Here is a 27461-nt window from a genome sequence, read left to right as displayed (position 1 = left end):
TGTATTCCCTAAACCAAAGAGTAAGAAGGGTAGGCGTAAAGCCCGAGGTAATAATGTTGATGCTTCATCTCTCGACAATACTTGATTCACACTTTTTGCGCCTAGCTGAAAGGCGTTAAAGAAAAGCGCTTATGGGAGACAACCCATTATTTTAGTTCTGCACTTTGTTTTATATTTGAGTCTTGAAAGTTGTTATTACTGTAGCAACATCTCCTTATCTTTATTTTATTGCATTGTTGTGCCAAGTAAAGTCTTTGATAGTAAAGTCAATACTAGATTTGGATTACTGCGTAGGAACAGATTTCTTGCTGTCACGAATTTGAGTAGGATTCTCTGTAGGTAACTCAGAAAAATCTGCCAATTTACGTGCGTGATCCTCGAATATGTACGCAACTTTCATTAAATTTGGGAGTTTTCATCCGAGCAAGTCTGGTGCCTCTAAAAAATTCGTCTTTACTGGATCTGTTCCGTTTTGACAGATTCTGCCTTTTATTTCGCATTGCTGTTTTGCTATGTTTGATGGATTTCTTTGTTCCATTAACTTTCGGTAGCTTTGTGCAATGTCCGGAAGTGTTAAGAATGATTATGTCACCTCTGAATATATGAATTTTCAATTATGCACTAACCCTCTAATGAGTTTGTTTTGAGTTTGGTGTGGAGGAAGTTTTCAAGGGTCAAGAGAGGAGGATGATACAATATGATCAAGAAGAGTGAAAAGTCTAAGCTTGGGGATGCCCCCGTGGTTCATCCCTGCATATTTTAAGAAGACTGAAGCATCTAACCTTGGGGATAACCAAGGCATCCCTTCTTCATCGACAACTTATCAGGTTCCTCTAGTGAAACTATATTTTTATTCCGTCACATCTTATGTGCTTTACTTGGAGCGTCTGTTTGTTTTTGTTTTTGTTTTAATAAAATCGGATCCTAGCATTCTTTGTTTGGGAGGGAGACACGCTCCGCTGTTTCGTATGAACACATATGTTCTTAGCTTTATTCTTAATGTTCATTGCGAAGGTTGAACTACTTCATTCATTGTTATATGGTTGGAAACGGAAAATGCCGCATGTGGTAAATGGTATAATGTCTTGAATAATTTGATACTTGGCATTTGTTGTGCTCATATAGATCATGTTTAAAGCTCTTGCATCATGTACTTTGCACCTATTAATGAAGAACTACATATAGCTTGTTAAAATTTAGTTTGCATGATTGGTCTCTAGAGCCTAGATATTTTCTGGTTAAGGTGTTTGAACAACAAGGAGACGATATAAAGTCTTATAACACTTACAATATGTTCATATGTGAGTCTTGCTCCACCGTTTTATACTTGAGTTTGCTTCAAACAACCTTGCTAGCCTAGCCTTGTATTGAGAGGAATTCTTCTCGTGCATCCAAATCCTTGAGCCAACAACCATGCCATTTGTGTCCACCATACCTACCTACCTACCACATGGTATTTCTCTGCCATTCCAAAGCAAATTACTTGAGTGCTACCTTTAAAATTCTATTCTTTGTCTTTGCAATATATAGCTCATGGGGAAAATAGCCTAAAAACTATTGTGGTGAAGAATATGTACTTATGTGTCTTATTTCTTAATAAGTTGCTTGTTGAGCGGTAACCATGTTTCTGGGGATGCCATCAACTTTTACACCTTTGTTGAATATCATGTGATTTGCTATGCATGTTCGTCTTGTCTGAAGTAAGGGCGATTTTCATGATTAAATGGTTTGAGTATGCATATTGTTAGAGAAGAACATTGGGCCGCTAACTAAAGCCATGATTCATGGTGGCAGTTTCAGTTTGGACAATTAATCCTCAATCTCTTATGAGAATTTTAACTGTTGTTGAATGCTTATGCATTAAAGAGGAGTCCATTATCCGTTGTCTATGTTGTCCCGGTATGGATGTCTAAGTTGAGAATAACCAAAAGCGAGAAATCCAATGCGAGCTTTCTCCTTAGACCTTTGTACGAGCGGCATAGAGGTACCCCTTTGTGACACTTGGTAGAAACATATGCTATGCAATGATAATCCATGTTAATCCAAGCTAATTAGGACAAGGTGCGAGCACTATTGGTATACTATGCATGAGGCTTGCAACTTATAGGATATCCTATACATAACACATATGCTTTATTACTACCGTTGACAAAATTGTTTCTTGTTTTCAAAATGAAAAGCTCTAGCACAAATATAGTAATCCATGCTTCCTCTCTGCGAAGGGCCTTTCTTCTACTTTATTGTTGAGTCGGTTTACCTATTCTTTCTATCTCGTAAGCAAACACTTGTATCAAGCTGTGTGCATTGATTCTTACATGTTTACCTATTGCACTTGTTATATTACTTTGTGTTGACAATTATCCATGAGATATATATTGAAGTTGAAAGCAATCGCTGAAACTTATATCTTCCTTTGTGTTGCTTCAATGCCTTTACTTTGAATCTATTGCTTTATGAGTAACTCTTATGCAAGTCTTATTGATGCTTGTCTTGAAAGTATTATTCATGAAAAGTCTTTGCTATATGATTCATTTGTTTACTCATTGTCTTTGCCATTGCTTCGAATCGCTGCATTCATCTCATATGCTTTACAATAGTATGATTAAGATTATGATAGCATGTAACTTCAGAAATTATCTTTGTTATCGTTTACCTACTCGACTGCGAGTAGGAACTAAGCTTGAGGATGCTTGATACGTCCCAAACGTATCTATAATTTCTTATGTTCCATGCTACTTTTATGATGATACTCACATGTTTTATACACATTATATGTCATTATTATGCATTTTCCGGCACTAACCTATTGACGAGATGCCGAAGAGCCAGCTTGTTGTTTTCTCGCTGTTTTTGGTTTCGGAAATCCGAGTAAGGAAATATTCTCGGAATTGGACGAAATCAACGCCCAGGGGCTTATTTTTCCACGAAGCTTCCAGAAGACCGGAGGAGATACGAAGTGGGGCCACGGGGCGCCGCCACACTAGGGCGGCGCGGCCTAGAGGGGGCCCGCGCGGCCCTAGCGTGTGGGTCCCCCGTGACTCTCCTGACTCCGCCCTTCCGCCTACTTAAAGCCTTCGTCGCGAATACCCCGATGCACGAGAGCCACGATACGGAAAACCTTCCGGAGACGCCGCCGCAGCCAATCCCATCTCGGGGATTCAGGAGATCGCCTCCGGCACCCCTGCCGGAGAGGGGAATCATCTCCCGGAGGTCTCTTCATCGCCATGATCGCCTCCGGATCGATGTGTGAGTAGTCCACCCCTGGACTATGGGTCCATAGCAGATAGCTAGATGGTTGTCTTCTCCTCATTGTGCTATCATGTTAGATCTTGTGAGCTGCCTATCATGATCAAGATCATCTATTTGTAATGCTACATGTTGTGTTTGTTGGGATCCGATGAATATTGAATACTATGTCAAGTTGATTATCAATCTATCATATATGTTGTTTATGTTCTTGCATGCTCTCCGTTGCTAGTAGAGGCTCTGGCCAAGTTGATACTTGTGACTCCAAGAGGGAGTATTTATGCTCGATAGTGGGTTCATGCCTCCATTAAATGCAGGACAGTGACAGAAAGTTCTAAGATTGTGGATGTGCTGTTGCCACTAGGGATAAAACATCGATGCTTTGTCTAAGGATATTTGTGTTGATTACATTATGCACCATACTTAATGCAATTGTCACGTTGTTTGCAACTTAATACCGGAGGGGTTCGGATGATAACCTGAAGGTGGAATTTTTAGGCATAGATGCATGCTGGATAGCGGTCTATGTACTTTGTTGTAATGCCCTGATTAAATCTCATAGTACTCATCATGATATATGTATGTGCATTGTTATGCCTTCTTTATTTGTCAATTGCCCAACTGTAATTTGTTCACCCAACATCCGTTTATCTTATGGGAGAGACACCACTAGTGAACTATGGACCCCGGTCCAATTCTTTACATCTGAAATAGAATCTACAGCAACTGTTCTTTACTGTTCTTCGCAAACAATCATCATCTTCCACACAATACGTTTAATCCTTTGTTTACAGCAAGCCGGTGAGATTGACAACCTCACTGTTACGTTGGGGCAAAGTACTTTGATTGTGTTGTGCAGGATCCACGTTGGCGCCGAAATCCCTGGTGTTGCGCCGCACTACACTCCGCCACCAACAACCTTCACGTGCTTCCTTGACTCCCTACTTGGTTCGATAACCTTGGTTTCTTGCGAGGGAAAACTTGCTCGCTGTACACATCTGTTGGCTGCCAAAACCCACCGGCGGGCAGCGGCCTTGTCAACACCGTAGAGCCGGGAAGAGCCTAGAGCTGCGGGCTGGCCGAGACCCCTCCGAGCGACGGCCCGCAATGCTCTTCTGGTCACACGCGGCGATGCGAAGTGCAGGGCGTGCCACCTGACCTATACCTGGTCGGGAAGGTGATGGGGATGCCTCGCTTAGTTTCTGCAGGGGCATACATGTAAACGTTAAATACGAGCCTCGATCGGCTCTCGGGTTATCTCGTGAATCGGCTCAAAGAGCCGATCCACCCATGATTCGTACGGGGTGCACGAATACTTGGTGGTCCTGCTTGATCAAGATAAAGCTAATTAGATCTACGACGATTTAGGGTTTTCACCGCATAATCGGATCATCCTACTCCGGAGTTGGGCCTCGCGGCCACGCACGGTGCTCGTAAGCCGATCCTAAACAAGGCCTAAAAACCAACATGAAGTTGATCCTCGGAACATCCTGTTTAGGACTTGCGAACGCCACCCTACGTGCCACTGGATCCTCCCCCTTTGTAAGGCCTAACTATTGCAGATATTAAACTAATCCTTGTAGAACAAGGAGCAATCGTAACGGATCAGATCTACTAAATAATGATCAAGCGGGGTGCCGCCCCCACACCTGAGATAGGTGTGAGGGCGGCTAGATATGCAAGGGTTGCACTACGTAAGCATGCTTAAACGAAGAACAATGCTAACCCTAACACATCTAATGATAACTACGTTGCTCGCCATCAAAAGCGCTTCAGTACGAGCAACGCATGAACAACGTGGGGCTTGTGCTGCCTAGATCGCAAGATGCGATCTAGGCAGCATGTCGCTACCTGATAGAAACCCTCGAGACGAAGGAGTTGGCGATGCGCCGAGATTGGTTTGTTTGGGGTTGAACGTGAGTTGTTGTTTATTCCATAAGCCCTAGGTACATATTTATAGTCCAGGGGACTTTCTAACGTGGGAATATCCCCACCGTACACGAGACAAACTCTAACTTTTAATCCATGACGCGATCTACTATAAAAAGATACACGGGTAAACTAACCCAAATTCTCCACATAAGGCCGCTTCGTAAATCTTCCATGTGTAATCTTCCAAGCCCATCTCTCTCGCGGCCCACCTCCTGATTTGACCAAAATCTGGTGATAACACATGCCCCCTGGTTTTGGCAATGATAATTCCAAAACCACTCTATTTTCCTTCGAAGGGTCATGTCGTGGCAGAGCAGAGCCGTTACAACATCCGTCATCATTATGCCCTGTCTTCTCAGCTTCTCTACAAATCCTGACAGCTTTGGCGTCGATTCCTTGGAAGCTGTAATGGCATTAAACCTTCACCAGATTTCTCATTTTTTAACCGTGCCGACTGGTTAGCTCTCTTTATCCTCTATTCCATCCCAGCCATCGGCACCAAAAAACCCTCTCCTCCTGTAGCAATGTCCTCCACTTCCTCTTCCTTCTCAAACCTCTTCCCCCAATCTTCGCCGAAGAAGAAGAACGAGGACAGCCTTCACCCCGCAGTGAATCCCTTCTCCTCCGACAAGGAGGAGAAAGAAGGAGAAGCAGCGAAGGCCAAGGCCTCCCCCCCGCCAAGCTCCCGCCGAAGAAGCGCTCCCGCCTGTGGGCGGACAGCGAGGACGACGATGACGACGAGGAAGAAGATGAGGAGGAGGAAGATGATTCCTCCGCCTCCATCGGGTATCCTCCAACGAAGCGCTTCCGCGGCTGGGCGGATAGCGAGGACGATGATGATGACGAGGAGGAGGAGGAGGCTCCAGGCGGACGGGCCGGGGCAGCGACGGCGAGGAGCTCCCTGGGAGCAGCGCCGACGACCTCGACGACGGCGACGATGAGGACAGCGACGACTAGTAGAATAGGGCTAGCGATAGCAGTGCACTAGGCACTAGATCCCTCTTTTGAGAGCCATCGGCTCTTCTTGTAAAGCTGCTCCTTTGAATTAATGAGAACTTGTTCTTCCAATTTCTCCTTTCATTAATCCAATCTCCATCCCTCCGCTTGCCACACCAAGACCGATAGTGACGAATCGGGTCATCATTGATTTTCTCAATCGCGGCGTTTTGCAGCCCCGCAGCCGATGACTATTCATCGGCTAATTTGAGGAACCAATCCCCTCTTTTCTCGTAGCACCAGCACGGTCCAAACCTCGTACCAGACGACGGCTTTTCCTTCCCAGTTTCTCCCTGAGATGATCATGATGCAATAACAACCGAGGTAACTCCAATCGGCTCTCAAGAACGAGGCATTCATAGGCCTCGTTGCCCCCGAGTCTTAGCCAAGGCAAAACGAGAGACGAGGATACGCCAATTAGCTGTCCGGACCTGGTCTTGATCATGTCCGAGGGAGTTTCTTGTGCGAGCCAGCCGATTCGAACACAAATCGGCTTCTCAAAGCAGAGAGCCTTCAAGGTGAGCTGCCCCCGAGCTTCCTCGCGTTCTTGCAGGCCAGACCGGCTCCTTTCCTTTGGTGGCATTGCTCTTGAAGAGAGGATCCGAGCCTCCAAACTACTCCATTGAGGAGTTCCTTGATAAAAAATCTCCCTTTGTGCTCCATTGACCCTCTGATCATAACAGTTATCCCCCTTGAGTCGATGGCCACACATCGGCTTCCACATCCTTAAGTCGATGCCTGCTGCATCGGCTGTGCTCGAAAATTTTCGAATTTTCATATATATATATATATTTTTTACGGCCGACCTGTGCATCGGCCCCCATATTCCAATACCCATCACCAGAAGATGAGATGCTTCCGTTGCATATCCTCGTATTTTCATATACCTGGGTGCCCCCCGAGCCGATTCTGTCAAGAGAATTGATGGTATCGGCTACGTTTGATAACATGTTGAACCCAGGCAGAATGGTGGGTGAGGATAATTTTGGCCGATTGCTGGAATCGGCCTCCACGTTGCTTGCTCGTTGAAGGTTTTGTAAGTTCCCTTCATAAATTTTTGGGGCCGATTGACGAGGGAATACCTCGGCAATGCCTACGTATTGTAGACTAGGGTTTCGGGAGGAGCGACGATGGAGATTCCGGGGACGAGATTAGGCACACGACGTACCCAGCTTCGGGTCCCCTCGGTGGAGGATCCCTACGTGCTGCTAGCAATCCAGTATATGATCATAGATGTGTTTACAGGGTGCCGCCGTAGGCGGAGCTATGTTGTCTATATTCTGTCTATCTGTTGTCCTCCTTATTTCGGGTGCCCTGGCTAGCTTTATATATGCAACCAGCCTAGGGTTTTACAAGAGTCCTAGTCGACTACTTCTTCGGGTTGCCTTGTTGGGCCTTCTCCATATTTGGTCTTCTCCATATTGGGCCGAGCCAGGTATACTAATAATGGGTACCCGAAGGGTATGCCCATGTCGATAGCCCCGAGTTTATAGGGAAGTCGAAGACTTGCGTGGAAACTCCAAGCATAACCATCTCCGAAGTCGATGAAATACAAGGCGAGGTCCATGTCGTAGATCATGTGTAGCGTAGATGATGTCGACGATTCTTGAAATTATCGGGTGCGCGGCAGCGCTCCCGATGGGAGTAGCCCCGAGTCTATGGGCAAGTGCTTGCACTTAGGCATAGACTCAAGTTGTACTACTCGATGAAGAACTTAACTATATTTACGGAAGACTTGATGACATCCATGTGCTCCCGATGGGAGTAGGCTCCACTCGAGTCGTAGAATCGAGTTGAGTCTACAAACCTTGATTGTCATAGATGCTATCGAAGTTATTTTTCTATCGGGTGCGCGACCGGCGCTCCGATGGGAGTAGCTCCCGAGGCTACGGCCAAGTGTTTGCACTTGGGTGTAGGCTCAACTTGCTTTTAATCGACACCACAATTTTTCCTCTTTCTTGTATCTTATCGGGAGGGTGAACAATACTCTCGATAAGAGTAGCCCCCGAGCCTATGGGCAGGTGCTTGCACCTAGGCATAGGCTCGAGTTGTACTACTCGATAAAGAACTTGGCGCAGCCCCTTTTTATCGACTCCAGGCCGTTGCTATTTTTATTTGACATCCATATCTATATTGTACAGGGATAATGGTAGTTGGGGCTAGTTCATCTGACAGATCAGGTACTAGTTAACTGCTCTAGTGGCAATCCGCAAAAACCTACTTCAAAATCACGTCCCTGGACATGATCCCGGGATACTGGTGTTAACTCGACGAGTGCCGCTTAAGGTCTTACCATTCTGTCGAGTCCCAGTCATGTTTTATCGGGTACCTAACGCGTCCGTTAGGATTTTTCTTCGTATCTGCTGATACGGATAAAAGTAGCAGAGCGCAGTCTTTGGCGATGCCACGCCCAGCAGAACGGATCTGGGGTCTTACCTTCGCAAATTTGCGGCATTCAGAAATTGATCGCAACTTTGGCGTTCTGAGAATATATTGTCGAGTGCCTTGTTCGGCTGATGCAATGACCCATTTTGCGGGTTCTTCTATTTTTCTCTCGGTCTTGATAAGACAACCGAATATATTGGTTCTTCTATATTGTCGGGTACCTCACCGATGCTCTTGCTCGGAATAATATGACGAGTCAATGAACCCGAAGATTTGTCCACCTCTTTTTTTTCTCTCTTTTTTTTTTCTCCTTGATGAAAATTTCGTCGAGTTCTTCTCTCAGGAAAATTTCTTCGGGTCCTCCTTGAGGACAATTCTTCGGGTCCTCCCTGAGGACAATTCTTCGGGACCTCCTTGAAGATATTTTTTCGGGACCTCCTTGAAGATAATTTTTCGGGACCTTCTTTAAGATAATTCTTCGGCACCCCCTTGAAGATAATTCTTCGGCACCTCCTTGAAGATAATTTTTCGGCACCTCCTTGAAGATAATTTTTCGGCACCTCCTTGAAGATAATTTTTCGGGTCCTGTTCTTTCTTGAAGACAATTTCGTCGAGTTCTCCCTATAGACAATTTCGTCGGGTTCTCTCTTATATACTTTGAATTTTGCTTTCTCCTGCACAAATAAACAAATTTTTTCTATCTTTCCCTTGACTCTCTTTTTCGCATGCGGTGTCAGATGCTCAGATCCAATGATATGTAAAGTGAATATATGCCGCGCAACCCCCAAGTGTCGGTTGCGATGAAATTAAATGATAATCAACTTTATGCAAATCAAAGGAACACTTAGCTCATTGGGCACGACGGAGTCGGCACGATGATGTCTTTCAGTACGAAGAAGAAGTCGAGCCGAAGTATAAACCACCAAATAGCGAAAGTAAATGCCGCCAAATTGTTTGATGAAGAAATAGACGAGCCCCCGAGCGCTGCTGGGGTGATATGATGATTATTGCTTAGATGTTGTGTCGCAGTTGCGACCCGAGGCGAAATCATGGTCGAGCCCCCGAGTGTTTGCTATGATATCGAAAGAAATTGATGGAGTCGCGGCGTCATATACGGTAAAACCATTTAGGATGAAGCCATTGTCCATAATGTAATATGAGCCCATGAAGATGAATCGAAGATGAAGTATTTGAGATGAATCCATATTGAAGATTACGCCATTAAATATAGAGCATATATTAAAGATAAATCCGCCGATATCATAGAGGATGACCCCATTGACCCGAAGAATCCCGTAATAACCATAGAAGATGAATCCCTTGATAGATGATGAATCAATTGACCCGAAGAAAATAGTTCCAGTAATAACCATAGAAGATGAATCCATTGACCCGGAAACGCATCGGGTAGTATTGTATAAGTGAACCAATAATCACTCAAAGAAAACCAATCCAGTAATCCGAAGAAAATAAATCCACTGAGCCGAAGAAGATAATTCCACGAGCCGGAGAAAATAATTCCACTGAGCCGGAGAATATAATTTCACAATGCCGGAGAATATAATTTCACAATGCCGAAGAAAAGAAATTCACCAAGTAACCGAGTATATTTGTGATAACGAAGTAAAGGCGCAGCCCCAATTGTTTGGGTGAATTTATTGTAATAATGCAATGTTGCAGCCCCCAAGTATTCGGGTGTGGCAAAAGTAAATAAATAATTAAACCTTGGAGGAGGAAGAAAACTTAGCTTTTTATCGGGTGCAGAGAAGCCGATGTGGACGCAAATCGTGCCTCGGACGCGATGCAGTAGCCACGCGTCGCCTGGCCGGAAGTAGTCGATGAAGATGATGCAATCAATGTAGCGGTCCCGCAACAGGTGAGCACCCGAATATATTTAGTTAATAATGTCGGGTCTATGACTTGCAAGCCCCCGAGTACGGCAAGTGCGCGTCAGAGGGTGCGGTCGACCGAACAGAATAATCGAAGTTTTGCTTCAATCTGCAGTTATGTTACGACGCAAAAATCTGCGTGCAAATAATAGTACGAGCCAAGAATATTTGGCGAAACAATTTTACAAGTAATAATTAACTGAAAATATAGCACCTGATATTTTTTTGCGTCGGATGAAGACTTCATGATGACGAGTGCGTATTGGCGGGCGCGCGCTAGCGGCTCCATAATGACAAGTTCGGATTTGTACGTAATCCGCGGTTATTAGGAAGTCGACGAAGTTCTTTTCTTGCGATGTCCGCCCAGCCCGATAACTCAATATTGTCATCGGCAGCGTGATCATCCAAAGTCTGATCAATGAGTTCTTTATTCAATGCTTCCTGACTCTGTGAGTACGTGATCCTGTTTTGCTTTCTTGCTCTTTTCCTTTTGGTTTGCTCGCATCAAACATCTCCTAGGAACTTGGCTTTTCTGTCCTGTTTTTGCTTTCCTTCTTTTTAACGGACAGCACGGACGTACGCCATCGGCTACGGGAAGACATCTCCTTGCCTACTTTTCTTGATCGGCGCGAGAGCTTCGAATTCCATATTGAATTTAGCTGCGTTGCTTCCGCGAGAATCGCCAAAAAATCATGCTATGTCTCGGGACTTGATCCTTGCTTGGCTAATTGCTGGTTGCCGCTACTTACTCTTGAATAGATACGTAGTTTTTTGTCTGAAAATTTGATCTGATCTCCACGCGAAGCAGCATCATGCCTTACTTTTTCCTCTTTCCACGGCAAACGCTTGGATCCCGGAAACTTCGGTTCACTTGATCGGGCGTTGCTTGCCCGATACTCGCAGCTTCTTGATGGTGGATTTGAGCGCTTCTGAAGTACATAAGCTAGATGCAATCTGGTTTTTTCTCATCTTCTGTCTTGCGGATGAAGAACTTGACGGATCCCGCCCGGATCACAAAATCCAGTCATCGCAGATTCCCACAGACGGCGCCAATTGACGAGGGAATACCTCGGCAATGCCTACGTATTGTAGACTAGGGTTTCGGGAGGAGCGACGATGGAGATTCCGGGGACGAGATTAGGCACACGACGTACCCAGCTTCGGGTCCCCTCGGTGGAGGATCCCTACGTGCTGCTAGCAATCCAGTATATGATCATAGATGTGTTTACAGGTGTCGCTGTAGGCGGAGCTATGTTGTCTATATTCTGTCTATCTGTTGTCCTCCTTATTTCGGGTGCCCTGGCTAGCTTTATATATGCAACCAGCCTAGGGTTTTACAAGAGTCCTAGTCGACTACTTCTTCGGGTTGCCTTGTTGGGCCTTCTCCATATTTGGTCTTCTCCATATTGGGCCGAGCCAGGTATACTAATAATGGGTACCCGAAGGGTATGCCCATGTCACCGATCACAAGGATCAGCCTTGCCCGATTTGCTCATTGGTTTGATCTTGCTATTCGGTTAGGCTGGATAAAACCAACCCAACCTCTGACTTGATGCGCTTGCTGTCGTCCACCTTGAGTGCACCGTAGAGTCGTGGAGTACTAAGCTCCGTCGGCAAGACGAGTACCATGTTTGTGCCAGCCGATGTCTCATCATCGGCTTTCCTCTGTTTAGGGCGCCACTCCATTTTCCGTGGCCGACCCTCTTCATCCAGGGCTCGCTGAACTTTTGCAGCCAGATCAGGTCGTGCCTTTCTTAGCGTATGCAGGTATAACCTTTCGGCTTCCTCCAGGCCGCGCAATCGCTGAACCCTGCGCTTTTGGGAACGGCTGAGTCCGTCAGGGCACCACCTTGGCCGGTGGTACCTGTCTTCTTCTACTTCTCCCTCGTCTTCCGAATCCTCAAGATCTGCCCAACGAGGTGACTCAGCGCGTTTGCTTTGTGGCGGGAGAGGCCCTAGGCGCTCGAACACGGACACGTTGGCTGCCTCCTTCTTCTTCTTGTTGCATTCGGGCAATTGCCGATTGTGGGCAATCGGCTCATTCCTGAATCCCAGCGAGTGTCCGAAGAAGGGGCAGTCCCGATGTCCGGCGTTGTCATCTTGCTCCCTTGATGTTTCCGTGGCACGGCGCTCGTGCTCCTCCTCATCGCGATCCTGCCGACGATGTCTTCGGCTTCTCTAGCCGGACGATCTCCTCCATCATCATAATTGGACCGTCGGCGTTGGTCATACTCGACTCACATATTTGTTGAGGAGGTGATCGAGAGAGGGTCGCTGATATCTTATATTCTTCACCTCTCCCTCCGTGACATAGCGCTTGCCATCATGACGGAGCCGATCGCGTGGAGCGGCCTCCTCTGTACCCTTGCTATGAGAGCAGCTGCCCTCATCTCCATCTCTCGCGCGAGTGGTTCCCGGGTCCTACCATGTTGATGCTGAACGAGGGACCTGGCCGGCAACCCTCGGGGTAGGTGACTTCCACCATGTTAACGGCGGGGAAGGGTTGGGTGTCGACCTTCATGGCGTACTGGTTGAAAATTAGCCGCCCCTTCTCTATCGCCGCTTGGATGTGCTGACGCCACACCCTGCAGTCGTTGGTGGCATGGGAGAGCGAGTTGTGGAATTTGCCGTACGGCTTTCCGTTCAGCTCTTTCGCCGTGGGGAACTTGAGACCTTCGGGAATCGTCAACTCGTTTCTCCTTGAGCAGGAGGTCGAAGATTTGTTCGAGTCTTGGTCACGTCAAAATCAAATCCCCCGGGCGGCCCCGGTGGCTTTACCCATTTGCGGGACACGGGGTTCCTCCCCGAGTCCACTCAGCCACCGCTACTTCTTGGTCTCCCGCGGGCACTTCATCTTTCTCTGTATCGACCATGACTACTGCACGCTTGAACTTGTCTTGGTACAGGTCCGGGTGGCGCTGTTCATATGCCGATAGTTTCGAACCATGTGCGCCGGCGAGGATAATCTGCTTGGGAGGCCATGTCCTTGAGCTGTGTTGCAAGGCACCTGCTATCGCCAACTCGACTGCTTCCTTTTCGGTTATACGAACCGAATAACATCGGTTCCTAAGATTCCTGAAGCGCTGGATGTAATCTGTCACCGTTTCTCCGCGCTTCCGACGTGAGTTGTGCTAGATCGGCAATGCTAGACTCGGAAGCTTCGAATGGTATTGCATATGGAACTGTTCTTCCAATTGCTTCCAAGGCTCGGATGGAGTTTGCTAGCAAAGAGGTGTACCATCCAAAAGCCGATCCCGTGAGGGACCGTGAAAAGAGCCTCACGCGTAGCTGATCCGACACCGAAGCCGGTCCTAGTTGAGCCAAATATCGGCCGACGTGCTCGATGGAGCTGGAGCCATCTGATCCACCGAATTTGGAGAAGTCGGGGAGCCGATATTTAGGTGGCAGCGGGATCATCTCGTAATCGTCGGGGTACGGCTTGGAATAGCCGATCGCCCTTCTTTTCGGCACCATGCCGAGCTGGTCTCTCGTATGGTAGCGATCTGATCCGTCTGTGCTTGGCCGTAGGAGTTGCACTCTGAAGATTCGCCGGGGTGGCGTACTTAGCCAGCCATGTTTGCTTTTCCAGCTCTGAGCCAACTGCAGGAGCTGGGCTCGGGAGTTTCGTCGGTGTGGCGTACCTAGTTAGCCACGTCTGCTTCTCAAGCTCTGTTGCTGACGTTCCTCCTGTCAACGCCGGAGTCCCCGATGTTGTGGCCTGGTTTGTGAGTGCCCAGTTACCACAATCCGGCACATACGTGCACGCGTATCCTTGAGGGATCCCCTTAGGCGCCTCGGTCAAGAACCGGTAGTCACTAGGGTCACCACCAATCTTGTAGACGAGGAATGCCGGTGTAGTCGGCACTTCAGCGAGGTGCTGCCAACGCATATGGCAGCGGTGGACGGGACCTGGAATGGCAACTCTCCTTGATGAGTCCCGAGAGCTGGTCCCGACGGCGAGTGCCGGTGGCTCATGATCTCCTGGATTACGCGCGAGCGACACGCTCCAACACGTTGACCAAGTTTTCGAGTGGCGATGTAGCGAGTGAGCCACCAAGTAGTTGATCTCCTGCCGCAGGCCCCCGGTGCGTTCCTCCGACGGGGCGGAGAGATCTATCCCATCGAGTGCACCTTGAGGTGAGAATCCCTTCCATCCGATGCCATGGGAACGGGTTCTGCGAAAGGAGCCGATGAGGTCGGCTTCGAGGGTGGCCTTGATCTCGTTGTATTGCTTCTTGAGCTCGTCGGGCAGCTCCTCGTAGGTGACCGGCGTGCGCGTCCGCCATCTCGGATGTAGATGGCGATGTGGTTGATGTAGACGATTGTCCCACCGGGCGTGCCGGAATGTGTTGACTGCCAAAACCCACCGGCGGGCAGCGGCCTTGTCAACACCGTAGAGCCGGGAAGAGCCTAGAGCTGCGGCTGGCCGAGACCCCTCCGAGCGACGGCCCGCAATGCTCTTCCGGTCACACGCGGCGATGCGAAGTGCAAGGGCGTGCCACCTGACCTATACCTGGTCGGGGAAGGTGATGGGGATGCCTCGCTTAGTTTCCTGCAGGGCATACATGTAAACGTTAAATACGAGCCTCGATCGGCTCTCGGGTTATCTCGTGAATCGGCTCAAAGAGCCGATCCACCCATGATTCGTACGGGGTGCACGAATACTTGGTGGTCCTGCTGATCAAGATAAAGCTAATTAGATCTACGACGATTTAGGGTTTTCACCGCATAATCGGATCATCCTACTCCGAGGTTGGGCCTCGCGGCCACGCACGGTGCTCGTAAGCCGATCCTAAACAAGGCCTAAAAACCAACATGAAGTTGATCCTCGGAACATCATGTTTAGGACTTGCGAACGCCACCCTACGTGCCACTGGATCCTCCCCCTTTGTAAGGCCTAACTATTGCAGATATTAAACTAATCCTTGTAGAACAAGGAGCAATCGTAACGGATCAGATCTACTAAATAATGATCAAGCGGGGTGCTGCCCCCACACCTGAGATAGGTGTGAGGGCGGCTAGATATGCAAGGGTTGCACTACGTAAGCATGCTTAAATGAAGAACAATGCTAACCCTAACACATCTAATGATAACTACGTTGCTCGCCATCAAAAGCGCTTCAGTACGAGCAACACATGAACAACGTGGAAGTTGTGCTGCCTAGATCGCAAGATGCGATCTAGGCAGCATGTCGCTTACCTGATAGAAACCCTCGAGACGAAGGAGTTGGCGATGCGCCGAGATTGGTTTGTTTGGGGTTGAACGTGAGTTGTTGTTTATTCCATAAGCCCTAGGTACATATTTATAGTCCAGGGGACTTTCTAACGTGGGAATATCCCCACCGTACACGAGACAAACTCTAACTTTTAATCCATGACGCGATCTACTATAAAAAGATACACGGGTAAACTAACCCAAATTCTCCACATAAGGCCGCTTCAGAAATCTTCCATGTGTAATCTTCCAAGCCCATCTCTCTCGCGGCCCACCTCCTGATTTGACCAAAATCTGGTGATAACAACATCACACCTTCCTTCCCAACGGACGTGTGTCTCACGCGCCATCAAGTATTTATGCTCGATAGTGGGTTCATGCCTCCATTGAATCTGGGACAGTGACAGAAAGTTCTAAGGTTGTGGATGTGCTATTGCCACTAGGGATAAAACATCAATGCTTTGTCTAAGGATATTTGTGTTGATTACATTACGCACCATACTTAATGCGATTGGCTGTTGTTTGCAACTTAATATTGGAAGGGGTGCGGATGCTAACCCGAAGGTGGACTTTTTAGGCATAGATGCATGCTGGATAGCGGTCTATGTACTTTGTCGTAATGCCCTGATTAAATCTCATAGTAGTCATCATGATATGTATGTGCATTGTTATGCCCTCTCTATTTGTCAATTGCCCAACTGTAATTTGTTCACCCAACATGCTATTTATCTTATTGGAGAGACACCACTAGTGAACTGTGGACCCCGGTCCATTCTTTTACATCTGAATACAATCTACTGCAATCATTGTTCTCTACTGTTCTTCGCAAACAAATATCATTTTCCACACCATACATTTAATCCTTTGTTTACAGCAAGCCGGTGAGATTGACAACCTCACTGTTACGTTGGGGCAAAGTATTTTGATTGTGTTGTGCAGGTTCCACGTTGGCGCCGGAATCCCTGGTGTTGCGCCGCACTACACTCCGTCACCAACAACCTTCACGTGGCCCTTGACTCCTACTGGTTCGATAAACCTTGGTTTCTTACTGAGGGAAACTTGCTGCTGTACGCATCACACCTTCCACTTGGGGTTCCCAACGGGCGTGTGCTCTACGCGTCATCAAGGGGGCGGTTGATTCGTGGAGTTCCTTGATCCGGTCTTCTTGATCTGCAATTCGGTGCCGGCCGCTCGCGATGCAGTGAATTGGGACGACACCGCAAGTTGATCTGGAGGCTTCTCGCAATGCGGGGGATGAAGAGGCTTCCCTGGCCACGTGAGAAGGACGCGTGGATCAGTCAGGTCTCACGTGTGCCCTTCCCTGGCCGCGCTTGAAGAAACTGGCGAGATCGCACGGCCGAACGAGGAACACGCCGGCGACCTTCGGGTCGACGAGTTCAGACAGGGAGAGATTTCCACTTCGTCAGGGCGGCATGGCGGCTAGGGTTGAACATGGAGAAAGCTAGGGGGTGCGACGTATGTGTATTGCGTCGTGAACTTGTGATGGGCCTGGTCCAGTTGGCCCGTGAAGGGCGGAACCATCAAAGGGGGCGACGTATGCGGGACGACCAAAGTTTGACGTATTGGCGGATGGCAGAATAAGGAACCAGTTTAGTCTTTTTAAGTAGTAGAGATAAGGCAGAGCTACGGCCTGCTGTTTAAAAAAAAGTCGGATCGCCGGAGTGGGCTGCACTATGAAATTTTGCTAGCATGCACTGTGTTCCATGGGTTCGCCGCACCATTAAGTGTAAAAAACGCGAGGAGTTCAAAACTCGGTATTACTCGGTTCAATGCTCATTAGCCAAACAGCTCGTATAGTGGACTCGATGAAACTTATTTTATTGCGATTGGAATATAAATTGTAAAACTGGTTAAAACTCACGGGCCAACAAGGCCTGAAGAGAGCGAGGGGTGGGCAGCAGGCACCTTCGTGCCTCAGACTACTCATAGTGGGAGTAACATCACACACTTTAAGGCATTTTAGTGACATGTCATGATAATAAATGAAGAAAGAGAGTGAGGTGGTAACTAGCTATATTACCATAATATCACACTTCTCAAGATAAGATGAGTCTATCTATACCTAATAATAAAGAAAATAAGGTTTCCGTCGTTTGGTCCGTTAAAATTGCGCTTTGGTCCATCGCTGTAGGCGCCTTCGTACGTCTGCGCTGTATGCTCGTGATATTGTAATCCGCTCGGTTCAATGTGTCCCATTCGGTTTCTCCCTTCGACGGAAACGACTCGACATCCGGTTCCTTTATATAGCTACCACGATCTCAGATCAGACGAGCTCTTGCAAGACCACGCCGCCGCCGATCGCCAACGAGGCGGATGCAGCTGCAGGTCCGCACGTCCGTCCGCAAGTTCGTTTGCAGATGATCCGTCCGCAAGTCCTGTAGTTGATGAGATACGTTTGGTGTCTGGGATGCAAAAGTGCAGATCGCGGCGGCGGCCGTTCCAGTTTCTTCCGTTTGGTGCTCGGTGCTATAACGTTCGATGATGTAGCTCCATCACCTCCCGTCCTAAATAGATTGATTCGTGGTGCCGATCTAAGCTGGCCACTCTTTCTGTGCTCATCCCGCGGCCAATTTTTTTCAAGGAAAATCTCATGGAGCGTTGGACTGCGGCTCATCTTGGCATGAACTCTGATCGATCCCAGTTTTATGCAAGGTCAAATCTTATCGGGAGATGAACTGCAGCAGGCTGGCCTCAATTCTATTACGGAGTAGATATAAATATTAAGCAACCGATGGTCAATTTTTTTTGGTGATTTATGTGGTGACAATGGTTGAGGCTTGCTCGGCCTTGATCGAGAGCAATTCACAAGGTACGCAGCACACGTCGGGAGCAATGCACGAGAGTTACATTGATCTTGGTGTATCTGCACGGATTTAATAAAGCCTAAAGCAACGCCACAAGATCAACTTCGCTGCGTCCGGCTACCTCAGCTGTTGAGCGGCACAACGAGAAACATGCCTTCAGTGCGTGGCCACAAGCTCCGACCAGCTGCGGCAACGAACGCCTATGCTACCACCGCGGGTGGAGAGAACACAGGGAGGCTTCAGAGCCGGAGCAGAGAACGGGGTAGTAGAGGCGACGCCTGCACTCTGAGAAAGCGACATACAAGGTTCAGATGTCCTCTTTAGTTATTCTTTTGTGTATGACACATGTCCTCTTCAGTTCGTTTGAAGCTCACATATCTGCTATTTGCTACTATACTAGATACTATGAAGTAATATTATTTAGTTCATTGGTTTCATGTGTTTTTGGTTCACATGTATCTAGGTATATTTGCAAGTAAATATTGTACAAAGTTGGCCCTTTTTTTGTGACGTCCTTCTTTTTTCTTATTCACAAGCATGTCTTTGCAATCTGTATATTCACTTAGGTTGACATTTTTTAACATGATGTACACTTGGTGTGTAAACAGAGCTGCTAGGACTTGGCATGAGGTGGCGCAAGCGAGCGGCCTAAGCTGGCATCAGGGCTAACTACATGACGGGAGACCATGCTTGGAGGCCGAGGCAGGGGATTATACACAAATCATTTTTCTCTCCAATGAAAAAAGAAAGGCATCGACTAGGGTTCCATCTTAGCCGTCGCCGCCACCAACACCGTCTTCGTCATCTCTGACCATGAGTCGACAGGTCCTTGCCTCCTCTGCTTGCCGCTCTGGAGGATGGAGGGAGTGGGGACCTCGGTGTTGTGGGTATACTTCATGGGTGTACCATCGACAGTGCCTAGATCCGGCAAGCCCGGGTGGCCCACAGATGGTGATGAGGCATGTGGCCCATCGGGCGGCCCAGTTGCTGTTGATCATGAAGGAAGAAGTCCAGCCCAGGATCAGTAAACCGGATCCGTACCGACATTAGGAGTAACCCGGATCCATGGAGGCCCATGAGGAACCCGGATCCAGTACGACGTATATGGCAGGCGGATCCGTGACGTGCACGGCAAGATATTGTACCGTAGTTAGGCTATCTGTAATCCGGCTAGGACTCTCCATGTAAACCCTAGATCTGTGCGCCTTTATAAGCCGGATCCCGGGAGCCCTAGAGGCACAACCACAACTCATTGTAACAACGCGAAAGCGCCTGGATAATTCCGTACAAGCAGCAGTAGGCCCCGTCATCGTGCGGGTGTTCCGAAGCTGGGTAACTCGCGTACCACCGTCCCGTGTACACTCCGCCCCTATGGCCCCTACTTCTTCTCCCCCTCGTGAGGATCCCTCCTCCGAGGTACCGTCGATTAGGCAACGACGGCTGGCGCCCACCGTGGGGCCTCGCGGCGTCCGGAGGCCGGAACCGGGAGGGTTCCGCCATGGGAAGCTACGACGACACCATCGCTGTGGGGCGTGTCCTTTACGCCGGAAGTCTGCCGATCGTCCCTCCGAGTGTTGGATTCCGGCTAAAACCGACCCCGTCAAGCTCTCCATCGTCCCAGTTGGCGGCATACACATCTTCATCGGGAAACCGTCGATTCCGACGGAAACCCACTGGTAAGTAGCGCTGACGCGACCGCCGCTGAGCAGGACGCAGTCGCGAAGATCCGATCTGAGACGCAGGAACTTCCTAGCGAAGATTCCGCCTTAGATCTGAAAAAATCAAAACCCACCCAATCCGCCCCTGAGCAGGAAATAACGGTGGAAGACCAATGCAGATCCGCCTGGGTCTCCCAGGTGTTAGAAAAGCAAAGGTGTCACTTTGTGCACTTCTTGGCCCATACCGCCGGAAGCGCCCCTCATGAAGCCGGAGCTGGTCCCGAGCAGGTCGAGGCCCCGGAAAACAACGCTGCTCCGGATCAGCAAGAGGCTGTCGGAGAAAGCGGAACTCCGTCTGAAGAGTCAATTTTGGGAAACCTAAGCCCAATTTCCGGAGACACTCAATCCATGAACACTGAAGAGTTCGATCGCAAGGTGAAGGAACTCGGATACGGTGAACAGCCTGAAGTTGATTCCGTCCAGCCAAAGCAGGTACTTGCAACTGTAGCGGCGCTGGGAGAGAACGGATCAGAAGAGGCAGGCACCCAATCCGACCCCCAGCCATCCCGTCACGGATCTCCAATGTCGCGGGAGCGGCCCCGTAAGGATTCTTCCTCGGAGAGCCTCCTGTCACCTGAAGAGATGGTCGCACAAGCAGGCATGGATGCGGTTTATCGCTCGGATATTCTTAACAAACCCATCACTCCCGAAGACGTAGAAGCTTTAGAAGCTAAAAGAGTGGAGCTGTTGGCCACAGCCAAGAAGTTTAAGGACACCGCATGCTCCAGTTGTACCTTGTAGGGCCAGCCCGGATCTGGCTCAGTGACCTCGAGAAAAACTCCATCTTTTGCTGGTTTGACCTGAAGACCGCTTTCGAGAAACACTTCAGGGGCACCTACAAAAGGCCTGCCACGGCAAGCGACCTACAAGCTTGTATCCAGAAGAAGGGAGAATCCTCAAGAAACTTCCTCACACGATGGTTGGCATGCAGGAACGAGTGCGAAAACGTCGACCACACCACTGCCATGTACGCCTTCATTGGTGGACTGCAGAGAGGAGGATTGCTGAGGCATAAGCTCACATGTTTGGCTAACGCCAATAAACTGACTTTGGATGAGATGATCTCCATTGCCAGTGACCACACTTCCGCCGATGACGATGCAGGCGGTGATATCGCAGCTACAGCAATCCCCCTGCACCAACAAAAGAAGAACCGTGATAACGGTAACAACAGCGGCCACAAACGCAAAAACCCTGATGACCAGAAGAGTGGCAGATCCGACATGGTCGCCATGGCATTCCAACGCGGAGGTTCAGGAGGCGGAAGAGGACGCGGCCGCGGAGGCGGAGCCGGCAGGGGTCAGCAGCATGGCACTGAGGTCACCGCTGGCGGATCCCGCGCCCCGCAAACCTACGAGGAATACAGAGACATGCCCCTGCCCGGCCCACTTGGATCCGGCTACGGGGAAGTCCACTCACACCAACCGCAACCGCAAGTGGGTCAACGACCTAAAGAACGACCCGGAGGCAGGATACAAGCGAGCCCGAAGCACCGCCCACGCGGCAAAGGAGGCAAGGGCAAGAACAAGGACAAAGAGGAGGACAGCTTCCGAGGCGATGGACGAGGATGATAACTCGCCGGATCCCAAAGCCGGATCCGCGAGGTAAATCCAACCCCTTCGAGAAAAAGAGCGTGGGGGCTTACCACACCTTCCTCGGAACCCCAACAGTCCGCGCTACAAAGTCAGCTACCCGGATCCCGAACGCCACAGTTCCGGCTATGCCGCAGTATGTCAGGTGGTCGGAAGTTCCGTGCACATTTGACAGGGAGGATCATCCCGCCATTGTGCCAAAAGAATACTACGCCTTGGTTGTAAGTCCCCGCATAGACGGGTATGACTTCTCCAAGTGCCTCATGGATGGCGGAGCCAGCTTGAACATCATGTACCTGGAGACTCGAGAGCGGATGAACCTCACCAAGGAACAGCTCAAACACAGCAACACTGAGTTTCACGGCGTGGTTCCGGGTAAGAAGGCGAACTCCCTCGGCAGCATTACACTTCCCGTGGCCTTCGGCGATGTTCACAATTTCCGCGAAGAAAAGATCACGTTTGAAGTTGTGCCCTTCAAGAGCTCCTACCATGTCATCTTCGGCAGGCCCACCTACCACAAGTTCCATGCAAGAGCGTGCTACATCTACAACAAGCTCAAGATTCCGGGTCCTAATGGTATGATCACCATAACCGGAGACTACAAAAAGGCTCACGAGTGCGAGTTGGGCGAAGCCGCCTTCGCAGAGTCTGTCATATCCGGAGAAGAGCCGAAAGGCTACGCAGCCGCGGTGGATCCGACCGAGATGCAAACCACCAAGAAGCAGATCTCCGAACAGAAAAACTCCTTCGGGGCCGCGATAGAGACCAAGAAAGTCAACTTCAAGGAAGATGACCCTAGCAAGCAAGTCTCGATCGGAGCCAACATGGACCCCAAATAGGAAGACGCGCTCGTCGAGTTCCTCCGCGCTAACATGGATATCTTCGCATGGCAACCTTCCGACATGTCCGGAGTACCTAGGGAACTCGCCGAGCACTACCTCAACATAAATCCGGGGCTAAACCGGTGAAGCAAGCTATGCGACGCTTTGGAGATAAGAAGCGCCGCGCCATAGGAATGGAACTAGCAAAGTTACTAGAAGCAGGTTTTGTAATAGAAGTTATCCACACCGATTGGGTCGCGAATCCCGTCCTTGTACCCAAAAAGAACACTGAAATACTAAGAATGTGCATCGATTACTCTGGCTTGAACAAGCATTGCCCGAAGGATCCGTTCCCCTTGCCGCGCATTGACCAAGTCATTGATTCAACGGCGGGGGCGGAACTTTTGTGTTTTCTTGATGCGTACTCCGGGTATCATCAGATCCGGATGAAGGAATCCGACCAAAAGGCGACTTCATTCATTACCCCGTTTGGTACTTACTGCTATGTTACTATGCCTTTTGGTTTGAAAAACGCAGGTGCCACCTACCAACGTACGATGCAGCGGTGCTTGAAGGACCAGATAGGCCGGAACGTACACGCCTACGTCGACGACATCGCGGTCATGACTCGGAAAGGATCCGACTTGATCAGCGACCTCACAGAAACCTTTGAGAATCTCCGACGGTACAAGATGATGTTGAATCCGCTGAAGTGCGTCTTTGGCGTACCAGCCGGAAAACTCCTTGGCTTCATTGTTTCCAACAGGGGCATTGAAGTAAACCCGGAAAAAATCAAGGCAATTTTGTGCATCAAAAGGCCAAATTGTCTCAAAGATGTGCAACGGCTCACTGGTTGTGTCGCAGCAATCAGCAGGTTTGTTAGCCGTCTTGGCGAGAAGGCACTTCCCCTGTACAAGCTATTGAAGAAAACAGACAAGTTTGTCTGGGACGAGGCAGCAGATGCAGCACTACAAGGGTTGAAGGAAATACTTACCTCCCCACCTATCTTGGCAGCCCCAGCAGAGTCAGAGCCAATGCTCCTTTATCTGGCAGCTACCAACAAAGTCATCAGCCTCGTCATCGTGGTGGAGCGAAAGGAAGAAGGTCATGAATATGACGTCCAAAGACCTGTCTACTACATAAGCGAGGTGCTGACGGAGTCAAAGCAAAGGTACCCTCACTTTCAGAAGCTAGCTTATGGAGTTTTCCTAGGCAGCCGGAAGCTGAGACACTACTTCCAAGAGCACCCAGTAACAGTTGTGAGCAAGGCTCCGCTGTCAACAATTCTCAACAACGCTGACGCAACAGGACGGACGGCTAAATGGGGCATTGAATTATCCGCCTTCGACATCGCTTACAAGCCAAGGACTGCGGTAAAATCCCAGGTCTTGGCGGATTTCGTTGCAGATTGGACAGAAGCTCCGGATGCAAGTCTGGAGCCGGAACCAGAAACATGGGTGATGCACTTCGATGGATCCAAGCAGCATCAAGGCTCAGGAGCCGGAGTCACCCTGAAGTCCCCTACCGGAGAAGAACTACAGTATGTTCTACAGATCCACTTCGAAGCTACAAATAACATGGCGGAATATGAGGCTCTACTACACGGTCTGCGCATCGCTAAGGAGATTGGGATCAAGCACATCATATGCTGTGGAGATTCCGACCTGGTGGCACAACAAGTAGCCGGAACCTGGAACGCCAGAAATTCCGTCATGGCAGCCTACAGAGACGAAGTTGATGAGATCGCCAAGTGCTTCCTCGGATACGAAGTCAAGTACGTCAGGAGAGACGATAACACGACGGCGGACATGCTATCCAAGCTCGGATCCGGCGAAAGCCAATTCCGCCCGGAATCTTCCCTGGAGCATCTCCGGATACCCTCCGTGAAGGGCGCTAACCCGGAAAACCCAGAGGTGGCAGGTGTCTCCGGCCGGAGAGGTGTTGGCTACCATTCCGGCTTGGACACAGACCTTTCCTGAACTACCTCATCGATCAGAAGTTGCCGGAGGACGAGGTCCTCGCGCGCCAGATCATCAGACGAGCAAGATCCTACACAATTGTTGATGGACAGCTCTACAAACGAAGCGCAACAGGGGTGTTTCTCAAATGCGTCTCCAATCAAGATGGCATTGAAATCCTCAGAGAGATCCACACAGGGGATTGCGGGCACCATGCCGCCCCCAGGTCACTCGTTGCAAAAGCTTTTCGGTTAGGTTTTTACTGGCTCACAGCTAAAGAAGATGCTGATAAAATAGTCAAGACCTGCCGAGGTTGTCAGTACTACGCTACTCAACCAAACGCTCCAGCCCAAGAGCTGAAGACCATACCTATCACCTGGCCATTTGCGGTCCAGGGGCTCGATATGGTTGGTAAGCTAAAAAGATCATCTCCCGGCGGTTTTGAATACCTCCCGGTCGCCGTTGACAAGTTCAGCAAATGGATCGAGGCTAAGCCGGTGAGAAAAGCCGATGGTGCTACGGCACTAAAATTTGTCTCGCAGCCTCGTGATGAGATTCGGCATCCCACACAAAGCATAATCACAGTATAATGGCACAAACTTCGCTCGAGGAGAATTGAAGGATTATTGTGAGACAATGGGAATTCGATTGGACCTCGCATCCGTGGCTCACCCACAATCCAATGGTCAAGTTGAAAGGGCAAACGGTCTAATATTATCGGGAATCAAGCCACGCCTTGAGGAACCGCTGCGACGAGCAGACAGGAGCCTCGGGCTGATGAGTTGGACGCCGTCTTGTGGAGTTTACGAACTACCCCTAACAGGTCAACAGGGTTTACCCCATTCTTCCCGGTATACGGATCCGAAGCCGTGATTCCCTCCGACATCATCCACGATTCGCCGCGAGTTTCCGCCTATAATGAAGAAACAGCTGACGAGGCCAGACAGCTATCTGTGGACCTGATCGAGGAAGCTCGGAACCTAGCTGATCAGCGCTCCGCCATCTACCAGCAGAAGCTCCGACGCTATCACAGTCGTCGAGTTCGGAAACGCTCCTTCATGGCAGGAGACCTGGTCCTCCGCCTTCGACAGGTGAAAGACCATAAGCTGCAATCTCCATGGGAAGGACCCTTCGTCGTTAGCAAAGTGCTTCATAACGGGTCGTACTACCTTGTTGATTTCCGCGAGCTGAGGGATAGACCTGCTAACTGGCGCCGGAAACTCAAGCGTGAGGATCCGGATGACATCTACGATGAAACAGATCGCCCTTGGAATATCGCACAGCTACGTCCTTTTTACACTTAGCATATTTCTTCCGAGTTACAAACTCTGTAATAGTTATACATGATCAATGAAATAAAGCTTGTGGTTCACTCTTTGAGTCTTTTACCTCCTTTACTTGTTCATTTTTAGATCGTGTATGTTTTCCGACTAAAACCGCAGAGCTGGATTTTTCCGCCTAGGCGTGTATAAAAGTTGTGATTTTCAAAAATCGTCCTTCAGGACGTAAGCTTAAGTTTTCTGATTAAGTTGTTGTCTGTTGCGAACTCGTGGATTCCTAGTAGCGATTTCTGGCACCTATGCTTGGGGGCTTGTTTCCGCGGTTATTGACGGATTGCCATTGGGCTTCGTCGCCGCTGGCGAGCGTTTCCGGCTAAGGTCTTCCGGCTCGCGGAAGGTCAAGCGGGCAAGCCGGAAAACAACGAAGTCAGCACTTGTTTTCCGACATAAAACGAAACATGCACATAACATTAACGGATAGCAGGATAAGTGTTTCCGCCCCATGCATAATCGTTTTGTTCCTAGCTACTTAACAATTTAAGTCTTATTACAAACCCACTCTGGGGCCAAAATGATGCAACTTGTTTCATTGTTTAAAACAGGAACTCTATTCGGAGTCATCCTCTTCAGATTGCTGGTAGGTGGAACCGTCGTCGCTGTCATCAGATCCGGCTTCGGAGTCGTCACCAGAGTTTCCTCCGGAATGCTCGCCGCTTGACCCGGATCCTTCCCCGTAATACTCCGGCTCACCTGCTTCTTCCTCTGCATCGGAAAAACCTTCGGGCAGATCATGCTTGTTATACCAAACGAGTGATCCACTCGCCTGACAAACAGCTGCTCGTAGCCTTCGGTTTCCGCGAGGAGGGCGCCCATGTCGGAATCCCTGGGGGCTCCGCGTGCAACATCCGCCAGGTTGAGAGAGGGGAAGTGAGCCTTGCAGGTGGCCAAGACTAGGGAGGCGGCTCCGCGTGCTGAAGACTTTGCCAGTCCTTGATGAAGTCCGGCACCTGTCGCATAAGTTTGGTCATCGTATCGATGACTGTGGTTTTGGCCTTCTTCAGAGACAGAGCCGTGGCGATTCCGCGGCAGGCTTCAAATAGCGCGTCAATTGAACTCCGCGCTTCATCGTATGCCTCCGTCCTCTTAAGGTTTGACTCTTTTGACCATTCAAAGCCAAGGCTTGCTGTGGAAGAAAGAGGTTCAGTTCCGTCAGAGAGAAAACATACAAGATGGTCGGAGCAACGACACGGAAAAATGCTTACGGAAGATAAGATTGTCAATGGCCTCCGCCTCCTCCTCCAGAACTCTGTTCTTGGATATCACGGAGAGCACGCGGCCTTGGCTTTTCTCCAGTTTGTCAATCAGCTCCGCCTTGTCGCGGGCATGCTTCTCGGAGAGCTCTTTCCTCGCCTCAGTCTCCTTACTAGAGGATTCTTGAATGAAGGTTTTGAGGGACTCGTTCTCCGCCTCAAGCACATTGACTTTAGCGGAAAGCTCATCAAACGAGGAGTGCTTGGCAGTTTCTTCTGAAGGCAGAAAGTTGCACATATTATGCATCCTGAACAACTATGACAGCACAAAAAGTGAAGACACGGATCTCGTAC

Source organism: Lolium rigidum, chromosome 4, assembly GCF_022539505.1.
Source record: "Lolium rigidum isolate FL_2022 chromosome 4, APGP_CSIRO_Lrig_0.1, whole genome shotgun sequence".
Taxonomy (NCBI): domain Eukaryota; kingdom Viridiplantae; phylum Streptophyta; class Magnoliopsida; order Poales; family Poaceae; genus Lolium; species Lolium rigidum.
The sequence above is the reverse complement of the archived record's forward strand: the minus strand, read 5'-3'. Positions refer to the sequence as shown.